Raw genomic sequence first — 17,001 nt, 5'->3', positions numbered from 1 at the left:
TCTTGGAAAGATCAGAAATTCATGGTCCATACCTAAACATAGTAAAAGCAATATACAGCAAACCAGTAGCCAACATCAAATTAAATGGAGAGAAAGTTGAAGAAATCCCACTAAAGTCGGGAACAAGACAAAGCTGCCCACTCTCTCCCTATCTATCCAGTATAGTACTTAAAGTTCTAGCTAGAGCCATTAGACAACAAAAGGAGGTCAAATGGATACAAATTGGAAAGAAAAAAAGTCAAACTGGATTTCGGCGGCGGAGGCGGCGGCAGCGGCATAGGCAGCAGTGGCTGCTCCAGCTGAAGGGCCATCAGCAGTGGAACCAAGGCGTCACAGGGACCAGTTAGGCCCTGCGCCCACGACCACTGACCTTCGCTGACCAGCCGGGCAGCAAGCAGCTGCAGTTGTGTGGTGCCTTTCCTGCACGGAGGCCACTTCAGAACTCGGCCTCCCACCAGTCAGGAGAGGCGCATTCATCTTGGTTCCGTACTCCACGGATCTGACTGAGGTACACAAACATAATCCAAGGCCAACACCGCAGTGGTCTGAGCCCGACAGGCGTTGGCCTGCACCCAGGCCCTGGGCGGGTCGGGGGGCCATCGGGGTGCCAACCCAGGCAGGAGGTTTTTTTGCACAGGCCTGCGAGCGCGCCGCCGCCATTTTGCCTGCAGGACGACAGAGAGCTCAGGCGGGCAGACCTGTAACAAGCATAGCCTAAGGCTAACAAAGCGGGGGTCCAGGCCCCAAAAGGCACAGGACTGACCCCAAGAACTGGGCGGCTTGGTGGGCCATCTGTGAGTCAACCCGCCCAGGTGATTGTTAGCAAAGCAGACTCTCCCAGCGCTTTCAGGGAGCGCGGGCGCGCACGCCCGCCATCCTAGTCACCTGGCAGACCCAATTAACAGTCATAGCCCTAGGGGAACTTTGCTCGGACCTTGGCCTCCCAGGCTTTTGCCTGGACTCAGGGACTGGGCAGCCAGGCTAACCTTGTGTGCGACAGCCCGGTTGGCGGATCAGCTGCCCAGCGGAGTGAGCAGAACACAGGGGAGGTCACAGTAGCATACACCATCTGCACTCCCTGGGAGTGCACACGGGCTCCATCTGCTCCACAGACACAATCTGGGGCAAGGCCTTAGGCAGAAGCCCTTGGCTCTACTCTCTCCGCTTCCGGATCCAGATCAGTCTGGGCGGCAGCATTACATCTCCAAGTCCTGCAAGTGGCTAGCTGGGCTTCCGGGCGGCCAGCTGGGAGAAGTCAGTGTGCTCCAGTGAATCCAGCGGGCCCCAGCGGGAGCCTTCGGGTGCCTGCTTTGGGATCGGAACAGCCTGGGCAGCAGCACACTGTCTACAAGCAGTGCAGGAGGTAAGCTGTGCACCAGAGGCCAACTGGGAAGGGGCAGCTTGCACTGGTGAGTCCAGCACTGACAAGATAAACTAACACCAGTGAGAACTAGATGGCAAAAGGCAAATGCAGGAACGTCACTAACAGAAATCAAGGCAATATGGCAACATCTGAACCCAATTCTCCTCTACCAACATGTCCTGGATACCCCAGCACACCAGTAAAACAAGATTTGGATTTAAAATCACTGGTCATGATGCCAGTACAGGAACACATGAAGGTCATACATAAAGAAATTCAGGAGAAAATGGATCAAAAGTTAGAAGCCCTTGCAAGGGAAACACAAAAATCATTGAAAGAAATCCAGGAGAATACAAAAGCCAACAAGGAGGAAATGCAAAAAACACTTAAAGAAATACAGGAGAACTTTGCTCAACAGGCTGAGGTCATGAAAGACGAAACACAAAAATCTCTTAAAGAAATACAGGAGAACTTTGGTCAACAGGCTGAGCTCATGAAAGAGGAAACACAAAAATCTCTTAAAGAATTACAGGAAAACACAAACATGCAAGTGAAGGAGCTAAGTAAAACCATCCAGGATCTAAAATCAGAAGTAGAAACAACTAAGAAAACTCAAAGGGAGACAACTTTGGAGATAGAAAGCCTTGGGAAGAAATCAGGGGACAGAGATGCAAATATCAACAACAGAATACAAGAGATAGAAGAAAGAATCTCAGATGCTGAAGATTCCATAGAAACCATGGACTCAACAGTTAAAGAAAATGCAAAATGCAAAAAGCTTGTAACCCAAAATATCCAGGAAATCCAGGACACAATGAGAAGACCAAACCTAAGGATTATAGGCATAGATGAGAGTGAAGATTTACAACTTAAAGGGCCAGCAAACATCTTCAATAAAATTATGGAAGAAAACTTCCCTAACCTAAAGAGAGAGATGCCCATGAATATGCAAGAAGCCTACAGAACTCCAAACAGACTGGACCAGAGCAGAAATACTTCCCGTCACATAATAATCAAAACACCAAATGTTCTAAACAAAGAAAGAATACTAAAGGCAGTAAGAGAAAAAGGCCAAGTAACATATAAAGGAAGACCTATCAGAATCACAGCAGACTTTTCACCTGAGACTATGAAGGCTAGAAGGTCCTGGGCAGATCTCATGCAGACTCTAAGAGAACACAAATGCCAACCAAAACTACTATATCGAGCAAAACTCTCAATCACCATAGATGGAGAAACTAAGATATTTCATGACAAAACCAAGTTTACCCAATATCTATCCACAAACCCGGCCCTAAAAAGGATAATAGGAGGACAACACCAATACAAGGAGGGAAACTTCACCCTGGAAAAAGCAAGATAGTAACCTTTCATCAAACCCAAAAGAAGTTAAGCATTCAAATTTAAAAAATAACGTCAAAAATGATAGGAAGTAACAATCACTATTCCTTAATATCTCTTAACATCAATGGACTTAATGCCCCAATAAAAAGACACAGACTAACTGACTGGATACGTAAACAGGACCCTACATTTTGCTGCTTACAGGAAACACACCTCAGGGTCAAAGACAAACACTACCTTAGAGTAAAAGGCTGGAAGACAATTTTACAAGCAAATGGTCTCAGGAAACAAGCTGGAGTAGCCATTTTAATATCAGATAAAATTGACTTTCAACCCAAAGTCATCAAAAGAGACCCTGAGGGACACTTCTTGCTGGTCAAAGGAAAAATACAAAAAGAAGAACTGTCAATCCTGAACATCTACGCACCAAATGCAAGGGCACCCTCTTTCGTAAAAGAACTTTATTAAAACTAAAAGCACACATTGCACCTAACACAATAATTGTGGGTGACTTCAACACTGCACTTTCCTCAATGGACCGATCAGGAAAACAGAAACTAAACAGGGACACAATGAAACTAATTGAAGCTTTGGACCAATTAGATTTAACAGATATATATAGAACATTCTATCCTAAAACAAAAGAATATACCTTTTTCTCAGCACCTCATGGTACCTTCTCCAAAATCGACCATATAATTGGTCACAAGACAGACCTCAACAAATATAAGAAGATCGAACTAATCCCATGCCTCCTATCTGATCACTATGGAGTAAAAGTGGTCTTCAATAGCAACAGAAACAACAGAAAGCCCACATACACGTGGAAACTGAACAATACTTTACTCAATGATAACTTGGTCAAGGAAGAAATAAAGAAAGAAATTAAAGACTTTTTAGAACACAATAAAAATGAAAACACAACATACCCAAACCTATGGGACACAATGAAAGCAGTGCTAAGAGGAAAACTCATAGCCCTGAGTGCCTCCAAAAAGAAAATGGAGAGAGCATACATTACCAGCTTAATGACACACTTGAAAGCCTTAGAACAAAAAGAAGCTATTTCGCCCAGGAGGAGTAGAAGGCAGGAAATCATCAAACTCAGGGCCGAAATCAATCAAGTAGAAACAAAGAGAACCATACAAAAAATCAACAAAACCAGGAGCTGGTTCTTTGAGAAAATCAACAAGATAGATAAACCCTTAGCCAGACTGACCAAAGGGCACAGAGAAAGTATCCAAATTAACAAACTTAGAAATGAAAAGGGAGATATAACAACGGAAACTGAGGAAATCCAAAAAATCATCAGATCCTACTACAAGAGCCTATACTCAACAAAACTGGAGAATCTGGAGGAAATGGACAATTTCCTTGACAGATACCAAATACCAAAATTAAATCAGGACCAACTAGACCATCTAAACAGTCCCATAATGCCTAAAGAAATAGAAGGAGTCATAGAAAGTCTTCCAACCAAAAAAAGCACAGGACCAGATGGCTTCAGTGCAGAATTCTACCAGACCTTCAAAGAAGAGTTAACACCAATACTCTTCAAACTATTCCACAAAATAGAAACAGAAGGAACACTACCCAATTCCTTCTTCGAAGCCACAATTACGCTGATACCAAAGCCACACAAAGATCCAACAAAGAAAGAGAACTTCAGACCAATTTCCCTTATGAACATCGATGCAAAAATACTCAATAAAATTCTTGCCAACCGAATCCAAGAACACATCAAAATGATCATCCACCATGATCAAGTAGGCTTTATCCCGGGAATGCAAGGTTGGTTCAATATACGGAAATCCATCAATACAATCCACTACATAAACAAACTCAAAGAACAAAACCACATGGTCATTTCATTGGATGCTGAAAAAGCATTTGACAAAATTCAGCATCCCTTCATGCTTAAAGTCTTGGAGAGAACAGGAATTCAAGGCCCATACCTAAACATAGTAAAAGCAATATACAGCAAACCGGTATCCAGCATCAAACTAAATGGAGAGAAACTTGAAGCAATCCCACTGAAATCAGGGACCAGACAAGGCTGCCCCCTTTATCCTTATCTTTTCAATATTGTACTTGAGGTACTAGCTCGGGCAATTCGACAACATAAGGAGGTCAAAGGGATACAAATTGGAAAGGAAGAAGTCAAACTATCATTATTTGCAGACGACATGATCGTCTACCTAAGTGACCCAAAGAACTCCACTAGAGAGCTCCTACAGCTGATAAACAACTTCAGCAAAGTGGCAGGTTATAAAATCAACTCAAGCAAATCAGTGGCCTTCCTATACTGAAAGGATAAGCAGGCTGAGAAAGAAATTAGGGAAATGACCCCCTTCACAATAGCCACAAACAGTATAAAGTATCTTGGGGTGACTCTTACCAAACATGTGAAAGATCTGTATGACAAGAACTTCAAGACTCTGAAGAAAGAAATGGAAGAAGACCTCAAAAAATGGGAAAACCTCCCATGCTCCTGGATCGGTAGAATCAATATAGTTAAAATGGCCATTTTGCCTAAAGCACTATACAGATTCAATGCAATACCCATCAAAATCCCAACTCAATTCTTCACAGAGTTAGAAAGAGCAATTATCAAATTCATCTGGAACAACAAAAAACCCAGGATAGCTAAAACTATTCTCAGCAACAAAAGAAAATCTGGGGTAATCAGTATCCCTGACCTCAAGCAATACTACAGAGCAATATTGTTAAAAACTGCATGGTATTGGTACAGTGACAGGCAGGAGGATCAATGGAACAGGATTGAAGATCCAGAAATGAACCCACACACCTATGGCCACTTGATCCTCGACAAAGAGGCTGAAAACATCCAATGGAAAAAAGATAGCCTTTTCAACAAATGGTGCTGGTTCAACTGGAGGTCAGCATGCAGAAGAATGCGAATTGATCCATCCTTGTCTCCTTGTACTAAGCTCAAATCCAAATGGATCAAGGACCTCCACATAAAGCCAGACACTCTGAAGCTAATAGAAAAGAAATTGGGGAAGACCCTTGAGGACATCGGTACAGGGAGAAAGTTTCTGAACAGAACACCAATAGTGTATGCTCTACGAGCAAGAATTGACAAATGGGACCTCATAAAATTACAAAGTTTCTGTAAGGCAAAGGACACCATCAAGAGGACAAATCGGCAACCAACAAATTGGGAAAAGATCTTCACCAATCCTACATCAGATAGAGGGCTAATATCCAATATATATAAAGAACTCAAGAAGTTAGACTCCAGAAAACCAAACAACCCTATTAAAAAAATGGGGTACAGAGTTAAACAAAGAATTCTCACCTGAAGAACTTCGGAGGGCAGAGAAACATCTTTAAAAATGCTCAACTTCATTAGTCATTAGGGAAATGCAAATCAAAACAACCCTAAGATTTCATCTTACACCAGTCAGAATGGCTAAGATTAAAAATTCAGGAGACAGCAGGTGTTGGAGAGGGTGTGAAGAAAGAGGAACACTCCTCCACTGCTGGTGGGGTTGCAAATTGGTACAACCACTCTGGAAATCAGTCTGGCGGTTCCTCCAAAAACTGGGTACCTTACTTCCAGAAGATCCTGCTATACCACTCCTGGGCATATACCCAGAAGACTCCCCACCATGTAATAAGGATACATGTTCTACTATGTTCATAGCAGCCCTATTTGTAATTGCCAGATGCTGGAAAGAACCCAGGTATCCCTCAACAGAAGAGTGGATGCAAAAAATGTGGTATATCTACACAATGGAGTACTATTCAGCCATTAGAAACAATGAATTTATGAAATTCTTAGGCAAATGGATGGAGCTAGAGAATATCATACTAAGTGAGATAACCCAGACTCAAAAGGTGAATCATGGTATGCACTCACTAATAAGTGGATATTAACCTAGAAAACTGGAATACCCAAAACATAATCTACACATCAAATGAGGTACAAGAAGAAAGGAGGAGTGGCCCCTGGTTCTGGAAAGACTCAGTGAAACAGTATTCAGCAAAACCAGAACGGGGAAGTGGGAAGGGGTGGGTGGGAGGACAGGGGAAGAGAAGGGGGTTTGCGGGACTTTCGGGGAGTGGGGGGGCTAGAAAAGGGGAAATCATTTGAAATGTAAATAAATTATATCGAATAAAAAAAATTTGGAAAAAAAAAAAAGAAGAAAAAAAAAAGTCAAACTATCACTATTTGCAGATGAAATGATAGTTTACTTAAGTGACCGGAGAGCTCTACCAAAGAACTCCTACAGGTGATAAACAAATTTAGCAAAGTGGCCAAATATAAAATTAATTGAAATAAATTATTAGTCTTCCTATACTCAAAGGATAAACAGGTTGACAAAGAAATTAGGGAAATGACACCCTTCACAATAGTTACAAACAATATAAAGTATCTTGGTGTGACTCTAACCGAACAAAATAAAGATCTGTATAAAAAGAATTTCAAGTCTCTAAAGAAATTAATTGAAGAACATCTTTGAAGATGGAAAATTCTCCCATACTCCTGGATTTACAGGATTAATATAGGAATGACCATCTTGCTAAAAGCGATATACAGATTTAATGCAATTCCCATCAAAATTTCAACTCAATTCTTCATACAATTAAAAATAGCAATTCTCAAATTCATCTGGAATAACACAAAACTCAGGATAGCCATAAACTATTCTCAACAATAAAGAACTGCTGGGTAAATCATCATCCCAGAACTCAAGCTTTACTACAGAGCAATAGTGATAAAAAAAATGAATAAAAATAGACATCTCAAAAAAAAACTGCATGTCATTGGCACAGTGACAGGCAGGTAGATCAATGGAATAGAATTGAAGACCCATAAATGAACCCATGCAGCTATAGATACTTGATCTTTGACAAAGGAGCTAAAACCATCCTGTGGGAAAAGGATATCCTTTTCAACAAATGGTGTTGGTTCAACTAGTGGGTAGCATGTGGAAGAATTCAAATCAATCCATTCTTTTCTCCATGTATAAAGCAAAAGTCCAAGTGGATCAAGGACCTACACATAAAACCAGATACACTGAAACTAATAGAAAAGAAAGTGGGGAAGAGCCTCGAGCACATTGGCATGGCAAAATTTCCTGAACAGAGCAATAGCTTATGCTCTAAGATCAAGAATCAACAAATGGGACCTTATAAAATTGCAAACTTCTGTAAGGCAAAAATCCCTGTCAATAAGAAAAAAAGGCAACCAACAAATTGGGAAAAGATCTTTATAAGAGATCAACAGATTTAGTGCAATCCCCATCAGAATTCCAGTTCAATTCTTTACCAGGTTAGAAAAAGCAATTCTCAAATTCATCGGGTATAACAAAAAACCCAGGATAGTACGAAAATATTGTCAACAATAAAAGAATCTCTGGGGGAATCACCATCCCTGACATTAAGTTGTACTGCAGAGCAATAGAGATAAAATAGTCATGGTATTGGTACAGAGACAGAAAAGTAGATCAATGCAGTAAAATTGAAGACCCAGATCCAGATTAGCCTGGGCAGCAACACTACATCTCCAGGTCCTACAAGAGGCAAGAGGGGCTTCCAGGGGGCCAGCTAGGAGAAGTCGGTGTGCTCCGGTGAATCCAGCGGGCCCCAGTGGGAGCCTTCGGGTGTATGCTTCAAGATCTGAACAGCCTGGGCAACAGCACCCTGAATCCAGGCAGTGCAGGAGGTAAGCTGTGCACCAGAGGCCACCTGGGAAGGGGCAGCTTGCACTGGTGAGTCCAGCGCTGACAAGACCAACTAACACCAGTGAGAACTAGATGGCAAAAGGCAAACGCAGGAACGTCACTAACAGAAATCAAGGCAATATCGAAACATCTGAACCCAATTCTCCTCTACCAGCATGTCCTGGATACCCCATCACACCAGTAAAACAAGATTTGGATTTAAAATCACTGGTCATGATGCTGGTACAGGAACACATGAAGGACATACTTAAAGAAAATCAGGAGAAAATGGATCAAAAGTTAGAAGCCCTTGCAAGGGAAACACAAAAATCATCGAAAGAAATCCAGGAGCATACAAAAGCCAACAATGAGGAAACACAAAAAACACTTAAAGAATTACAGGAGAACTTTGGTCAACAGGCTGAGGTCATGAAAGAGGAAACACAAAAATCTCTTAAAGAATTACAGGAAATCACAAACAAGCAAGTGAAGGAGCTAAGCAAAACCATCCAGGATCTAAAATCAGAAGTAGAAACAACTAAGAAAACATAAAGGGAGACAACTTTGGAGATAGAAAGCTTTGGGAAGAAATCAGGGGGCAGAGATGCAAATATCAACAACAGAATACAAGAGATAGAAGAAAGAATCTCAGATGCTGAAGATTCCATAGAAACTATGGACTCAACAGTTAAAGAAAATGCAAAATGCAAAAAGCTTGTAACCCAAAATATCCAGGAAATCCGGGACAGAATGAGAAGACCAAACCTAAGGATTATAGGCATAGATGAGAGTGAAGATTTACAACTTAAAGGGCCAGCAAATATCTTCAATAACATTATGGAAGAAAACTTCCCTAACCTAAAGAGAGAGATGCCCATGAATATACAAGAAGCCTACAGAACTCCAAGCAGACTGGAACAGAACACAAATACTTCCCATCACATAATAATCAAAACACCAAATGTTCTAAACAAAGAAAGAATATTGAAGGCAGTAATAGAAAAAAGTCAAGTCACTTATAAAAGAAGACCTATCAGAATCACAGCAGACTTTTCACCTGAGACTATGAAGGCTAGAAGGTCCTGGGCAGATCTCATGCAGACTCTAAGAGAACACAAATGCCAACCAAAACTACTATATCCAGCAAAACTCTCAATCACCATACATGGAGAAACTAAGATATTCCATGACAAAACCAAGTTTACCCAATATCTATCCACAAACCCAGCCCTACAAAGGATAATAGGAGGAAAACACCAATACAAGGAGGGAAACTTCAACCTGGAAAAAGCAAGATAGTAACCTTTCATCAAACCCAAAAGAAGTTAAGCAATCAAATTTAAAAAATAACGTCAAAAATGAAAGGAAGTAACAATCACTATTCCTTAATATCTCTTAACATCAATGGACTTAATGCCCCAATAAAAAGACACAGACTAACTGACTGGATACGTAAACAGGACCCTACATTTTGCTGCTTACAGGAAACACACGTCAGGGTCAAAGACAAACACTACCTTAGAGTAAAAGGCTGGAAGACAATTTTACAAACAAATGGCCTCAGGAAACAAGCTGGAGTAGCCATTTTAATATCAGATAAAATTGACTTTCAACCCAAAGTCATCAAAAGAGACTCTGAGCGACACTTCTTGCTGGTAAAAGGAAAAATACAACAAGATGAATTCTCAATCCTGAACATCTATGCTCCAAATGCAAGGGCACCCTCTTTCATAAAAGAAACTTTATTAAAGCTCAAAGCACACATTGTACCTAACAAAATAATTGTGGGTGACTTCAACACTGCATTTTCCTCAATGGACTGATCAGGAAAACAGAAACTAAACAGGGACACAATGAAACTAATTGAAGCTTTGGACCAATTAGATTTAATATATATATATATATATATATATATATATATATATATATATATATATATATATATATATAACATTCTATCCTAACGCAAAAGAATATACCTTTTTCTCAACACCTCATGGTACCTTCTCCAAAATTGACCATATAATTGGTCACAAGACAGACCTCAACAAATATAAGAAGATCGAAGTAATCCCATGCCTCCTATCAGATCACTATGGAGTAAAAGTGGTCTTCAATAGCAAACAAAAACAGCAGAAAACCCACATGCACGTGGAAACTGAACAATATTCTACTCAATGATACCTTGGTCAAGGAAGAAATAAAGAAAGAAATTAAAGACTTTTTAGAACACAATGAAAATGAAGACACAACATACCCAAATCTATGGGACACAATGAAAGCAGTGCTAAGAGGAAAACTCATAGCCCTGAGTGCGTCCAAAAAGAAAATGGAGAGAGCATACATTACCAGCTTAATGACATACCAGAAAGCCCTGGAAAAAAAAGAAGCTATTTCACCCAGGAGGAGTAGAAGGCAGGAAATCATCAAACTCAGGGCCGAAATCAATCAAGTAGAAACAAAGAGAACCATACAAAGAATCAACAAAACCAGGAGCTGGTTCTTTGAGAAAATCAACAAGATAGATAAACCCTTAGCCAGACTGACCAAAGGGCAAAGAGGAAGTATCCAAATTAACAACGTAGAAATGAAAAGGTAGATATAACAACGGAAACTGAGGAAATCCAAAAAATCATCAGATCCTATTACAAGAGCCTGTACTCAATACAACTGGAGAATCTGGAGGAAATGGGCAATCTCCTTGACAGATACAAAATACCAAAATTAAATCAGGACCAACTAGACCATCTAAACAGTCCCATAATGCCTAAAGAAATAGAAGGAGTCACAGAAAGTCTTCCAACCAAAAAAAGCACATGACCAGATGGTTTCAGTGCAGAATTCTATCAGACCTTCAAAGAGTTAACACCAATACTCTTCAAACTATTCCACAAAATAGAAACAGAAGGAAAACTACCCAATTCCTTCTTCGAAGCCACAATTACGCTGATACCAAAACCACACAAAGATCCAACAAAGAAAGAGAACTTCAGACCAATTTCCCTTATGAACATCGATGCAAAAATACTCAATAAAATTCTTGCCAATCGAATCCAAGAACACATCAAAATGATCATCCACCATGATCAAGTAGGCTTTATCCCGGGAATGCAGGGTTGGTTCAATAAACAGAAATCCATCAATGCAATCCACTACATAAACAAACTCAAAGAAAAAACCGCATGGTCATTTCATTGGATGATGAAAAAACATTTGACAAAATTCAACATCCCTTCATGCTTAAAGTCTTGGAGAGAACAGGAATTCAAGGCACATACCTAAACATAGTAAAAGCAATATACAGCAAACCGGTATCCAGCATCAAACTAAATGGAGAGAAACTTGAAGCAATCCCACTGAAATCAGGGACCAGACAAGGCTGCCCCCTTTATCCTTATCTTTTCAATATTGTACTTGAAGTACTAGCTCAGGCAATTCGACAACATAAGGAGGTCAAAGGGATACAAATTGGAAAGGAAGAAGTCAAACTATCATTATTTGCAGACGACATGATAGTCTACCTAAGTGACCCCAAAAACTCCACTAGAGAGCTCCTACAGCTGATAAACAACTTCAGCAAAGTGGCAGGTTATAAAATCGACTCGAGCAAATCAGTGGCCTTCCTATACTCAAAGGATAAGCAGGCTGGGAAAGAAATTAGGAAAATGACCCCCTTCACAATAGCCACAAACAGTATAAAGTATCTTGGGGTGACTCTCACCAAACATGTGAAAGATCTGTATGACAAGAACTTCAAGACTCTGAAGAAGGAAATGGAAGAAGACCTCAAAAAATGGGAAAACCTCCCATGCTCATGGATCGGTAGAATCAATATAGTTAAAATGGCCATTTTGCCAAAAACCATATACAGATTCAATGCAATACCCATCAAAATCCCAACTCAATTCTTCACAGAGTTAGAAAGAGCAATTATCAAATTCATCTGGAAGAACAAAAAAACCCAGGATACCTAAAACTATTCTCAGCAACAAAAGAAAGTCTGGGGGACTCAGTATCCCTGACCTCAAGCAATACTACAGACCAATAGTGTTAAAAACTGCATTGTATTGGTACAGTGACAGGCAGGAGCATCAATGGAATAAGATTGAAGATCCAGAAATGAACCCACACACCTATGGCCACTTGATCCTCGACAAAGAGGCTGAAAACATACAATGGAAAAAAGATAGCCTTTTCAACAAATGGTGCTGGTACAACTGGATGTCAGCATCCAGAAGAATGCGAATTGATCCATCCTTGTCTCCTTGTACTAAGCTCAAATCCAAATGGATCAAGGACCTCCACATAAAGCCAGACACTCTGAAGCTAATAGAAAAGAAACTGGGGAAGAGGCTTGAGGACATCGGTACAGGGATAAAGTTTCTGAACAGAACACCAATAGTGTATGCACTAAGATCAAGAATTGACAAATGGGACCTCATAAAATTACAAAGTTTCTGTAAGGCAAAGGACACCATCAAGAGGACAAATCGGCAACCAACAAATTGGGAAAAGATCTTCACCAATCCTACATCAGATAGAGGGCTAATATCCAATATATATAAAGAACTCAAGAAGTTAGACTCCAGAAAACCAAACAACCCTATTAAAAAATGGGGTACAGTGTTAAACAAAGAATTCTCACCTGAAGAACTTCGGATGGCGGAAAAGCATCTTAAAAAATGCTCAACTTCATTAGTCATTAGAGAAATGCAAATCAAAACAACCCTGAAATTTCATCTTACACCAGTCAGAATGGCTAAGATTAAAAATTCAGTAGACAGCAGGTGTTGGAGAGGGTGTGGAGAAAGAGGAAAACTCCTCCACTGCTGGGGGGTTGCAAATTTATACAACCACTCTGGAAATCAATCTTGCAGTTCCTCCAAAAACTGCGCACCTCACTTCCAGAATATCCTGCTATACCACTCCTGGGCATATACCCAGAGGATTCCCCAACATGTAATAAGGATACATGCTCTACTATGTTCATAGCCCCCTTATTTATAATTGCCAGATGCTGGAACGAACCCAGGTATCCCTCAACAGAAGAGTGGATGCAAAAAATGTGGTATATCTACACAATGGTGTACTATTCAGCCATTAGAAACAATGAATTCATGAAATTCTTAGGTAAATGCATGGAGCTAGAGAACATCATACTAAGTGAGGTAACCCAGACTCAAAAGGTGAATGATGGTATGCACTCACTAATAAGTGGATATTAACCTAGAAAACTGGAATACCCAAAACATAATCCACACATCAAATGAGGTACAAGAAGAAAGGAGGAGTGGCTCCTTGTTCTGGAAAGACTCAGTGAAGCAGTATCCGGCAAAACCAGAACAGGGAATTGTGAAGGGGTGGGTGGGAGGACAGGGGAAGAGAAGGAGGCTTATGGGACTTTTGGGGAGTGGGGGGCTAGAAAAGGGGAAATCATTTGAAATGTAAATAAAAAATTATATCGAATAAAAAATAAAAAAACAACTCCCCCAAAACCAAAAACAAACAAACAAACAAACAAACAAAAAGAATACCATTGGCATATGCTCTAAGATCAAGAATTGACAAACGGGACCTCATAAAATTGTAAAGCTTCTGGAAATCAAAGGACACTGTCAATAGGACAAAACAGTAACCAATAGATTGGGAAAAGATCTCTACTAATCCTATATCTGAAAGAGGGCTAAATCTCCTATAAATGCAAAGAAATCAACAGATGGACACCAGAGAATCAAATAACACTATTGAAAATGGAGAACAAAGGTAAACAAAGGATTCCACTGAGGAATATCAAATGGCCAAGCACCCTTAAAGAAATGTTCAACATCCTTAGTCATCAGGGAAATGCAAATCAAAACAACCCTGAGAATGCACCTCAAAGCAGTAAGAATGGCTAAGATCAAATACTCAGGTGACAGCAAATGCTGGAGAGGATTTGGGAAAGAGGAACACTCCTCCATTGTTTGTGGGATTTCAAGCTGGTGCAACCACACTGCAAATCATTCTCATGGTTCCTCAGATTATTGGATATAGCACTACCTGAGGACCCAGCTATATCACTGTTTGGCATAAACCCAAAAGATGCTCCAACATATAACAAGGATACCTGTTCTACTATGTTCATGGCAGCCTTATTTATAATAGCCAGAAGCTGGAAAGAACCCAGATGTCCATCAACAGATATATGGATACAGAAAATGTGGTACATTTACACAATGGAGTACTACTCAGCTATATGAATTCATGAAATATTTAGGCAAATGGATAGAATTAAAAATATCATCCAGAGTGAGTTAACTTAGTCACAAACGAACACATGTCATATGCAGGCACTGTTAAGCCCAAAATCTCTCAATACTGAATATACAATTCAGAGACCACATGAAGCTCATGAAGAAGAAAGACCAAAGTGTAGGTGCTTATGTTCTTCTTAGAAGCAGGAAAAAATGCTCAAAGGAGCAAATATGGAGACAAAGTATGTAGCAGAGACTTAAGGAAAGGCCATCCAGAGACTGCCCCATATACAGTCCCATATAGAGTCACCAAATGCAGACAATATTGTAGATGCCAAGAAGTGTATGCTGAGAGGAGATTGATATAGCTGTCTTGGAAGGGACTCTGCAAGAGCCTAACAACCTCAGAGGCAGATGCTAGCAGCCAAATATATAATTGATCATGGTGACCCCTATGAAGGAGTTAGAGAAGGAACTAATGGAACTGAAGGGGTTCACAATGCCATCAGAAGAACAATTATATCAACCACCCAGACACTCCCCACAGAGCTCCCAGGGACTAAACCACCAACCAAAGGTACACATTGAGGGATCCATAGCTACAGCCACATATATAGCAAAGGATGAACTTGTTGGGCATCTATTGGAGGAGTGGCCCTTTGTCCAGTGAAATCTAGATTGCACAGTGAAGGAGAATTTGATGGCAGGAGAGGATGGGTGGGTGGTGCAGCACCCTCATAGAAGTAGGGGAATGGGGAAACTGGGAAATGGGATAACATTATAAATGTAAATAGAGAAAATATCCAATAAAAACAAAAGCAAAACAAAAAATGAAATTAGACCCCAGATAAACAAATAACGCTATTATAAATGGAGTAAAGAGGTAAACAAAGAATTCTCAACTGAGGACTCTCAAGTGGCTGAGAATCTCCTTAAGAAATGTTCAATATACTTAGTCATCAGGGAAATGCATATCAGAACAACCCTGAGATTCTACCTCACAACAGTCAGAATGGCTAAGATCAAAAACTCAGGTGACAGCAGGTGCTGGGGAGGATGTGGAGAAAGAGAAACACTCCTCCATTGTTGGTGTAATTGCAAGCTGGTACAACCATTCTGGAAATAAATCTCATGGTTCCTCGGAAAATTGGAAATACTTCTAAGTGAAGACCCAACTATGATACCAAGAACACATGCTCCATTATATTCATAACAGCCTTATTTATAGTAGGCAGAAGCTGGAATGAGCCCAGATGTTCTTCTACAGATGGATACAGGAAATGTGGTACACTTACACAATGGAGTACTACTCAGCTATTAAAAAACAGTGAATTTATGAAATTCTTAGGCAAATGGATGGAGCTAGAGAACATCATACTAAGTGAGGTAACCCAGACTCAAAAGGTGAACCTTGGTATGCACTCACTAATAAGTGGATATTAACCTAGAAAACTGGAATACCCAAAACATAATCCACACATCAAATGAGGTACAAGAAGAAAGGAGGAGTGGCCCCTTGTTCTGGAAAGACTCAGTGAAGCAGTATTCGGCAAAACCAGAACGGGGAAGTGGGAAGGGGTGGATGGGAGGACAGGGGGAGAGAAGGGGGCTTACGGGACTTTTGGGGAGTGGGGGGCTAGAAAGGGGGAAATCATTTGAAATGTAAATAAAAAATTATATCGAATAATAATAAAAAACCCTATTAAAAAGGGGGTACAGAGGTAAACCAGGAATTCTCAATTGAGGAATATCAAATGGCTGAGAAGAACCTAAAGAAATGTTCATCATTCTTTGTTGGGCCTTATTTGGCCAGATACTGAGGCCTAGTGAGGGAGCCTGAGCCTTTGCTCAAGTTTTGAGATCTGTCTCAATTACTTCCATACTGGGGTAACTCAGCATGACCTGCCAAGCTACTGCTGATATGGAATAATTTTGTTCACCCTGTCCATCACCCCATACCCTCTGTCACCTTTCCCTGCCCCCTATGTTATCTCACCCCACCAGAAATCCCCCACCTTCTTCTCCAACCCTATATAAATACGACACTGATACAATAAAATGAGTTTCTGCTTTGACAGACTCCTGGCTCAGCTCAGGGTGGTTAGTCTTCAGATGTCAGGAGATTTGAGTCTCAACACTTACCATTCTATTTCAGCCTTGGAGAGACTCTCAGAAGGACCTCATTCTCTCCTCTGAGTCTAGACCTGCTGGCAGAGAACAGGCAATACTTAGTCATCAGGGAAATGCAAGTAAAAAGTGCCCTGAGAGTCCACCACATACCAATCAAAATGGTTAAAAAAAAAAAAACTCAGGCAACACATTGGAAATCATTGTTGTGGTTCCTCAAAAAGAAGTAATAAAATAGAAA

The sequence above is a fragment of the Apodemus sylvaticus genome, chromosome 5, assembly GCF_947179515.1.
Source record: "Apodemus sylvaticus chromosome 5, mApoSyl1.1, whole genome shotgun sequence".
NCBI classification, from domain to species: domain Eukaryota; kingdom Metazoa; phylum Chordata; class Mammalia; order Rodentia; family Muridae; genus Apodemus; species Apodemus sylvaticus.
The sequence above is the reverse complement of the archived record's forward strand: the minus strand, read 5'-3'. Positions refer to the sequence as shown.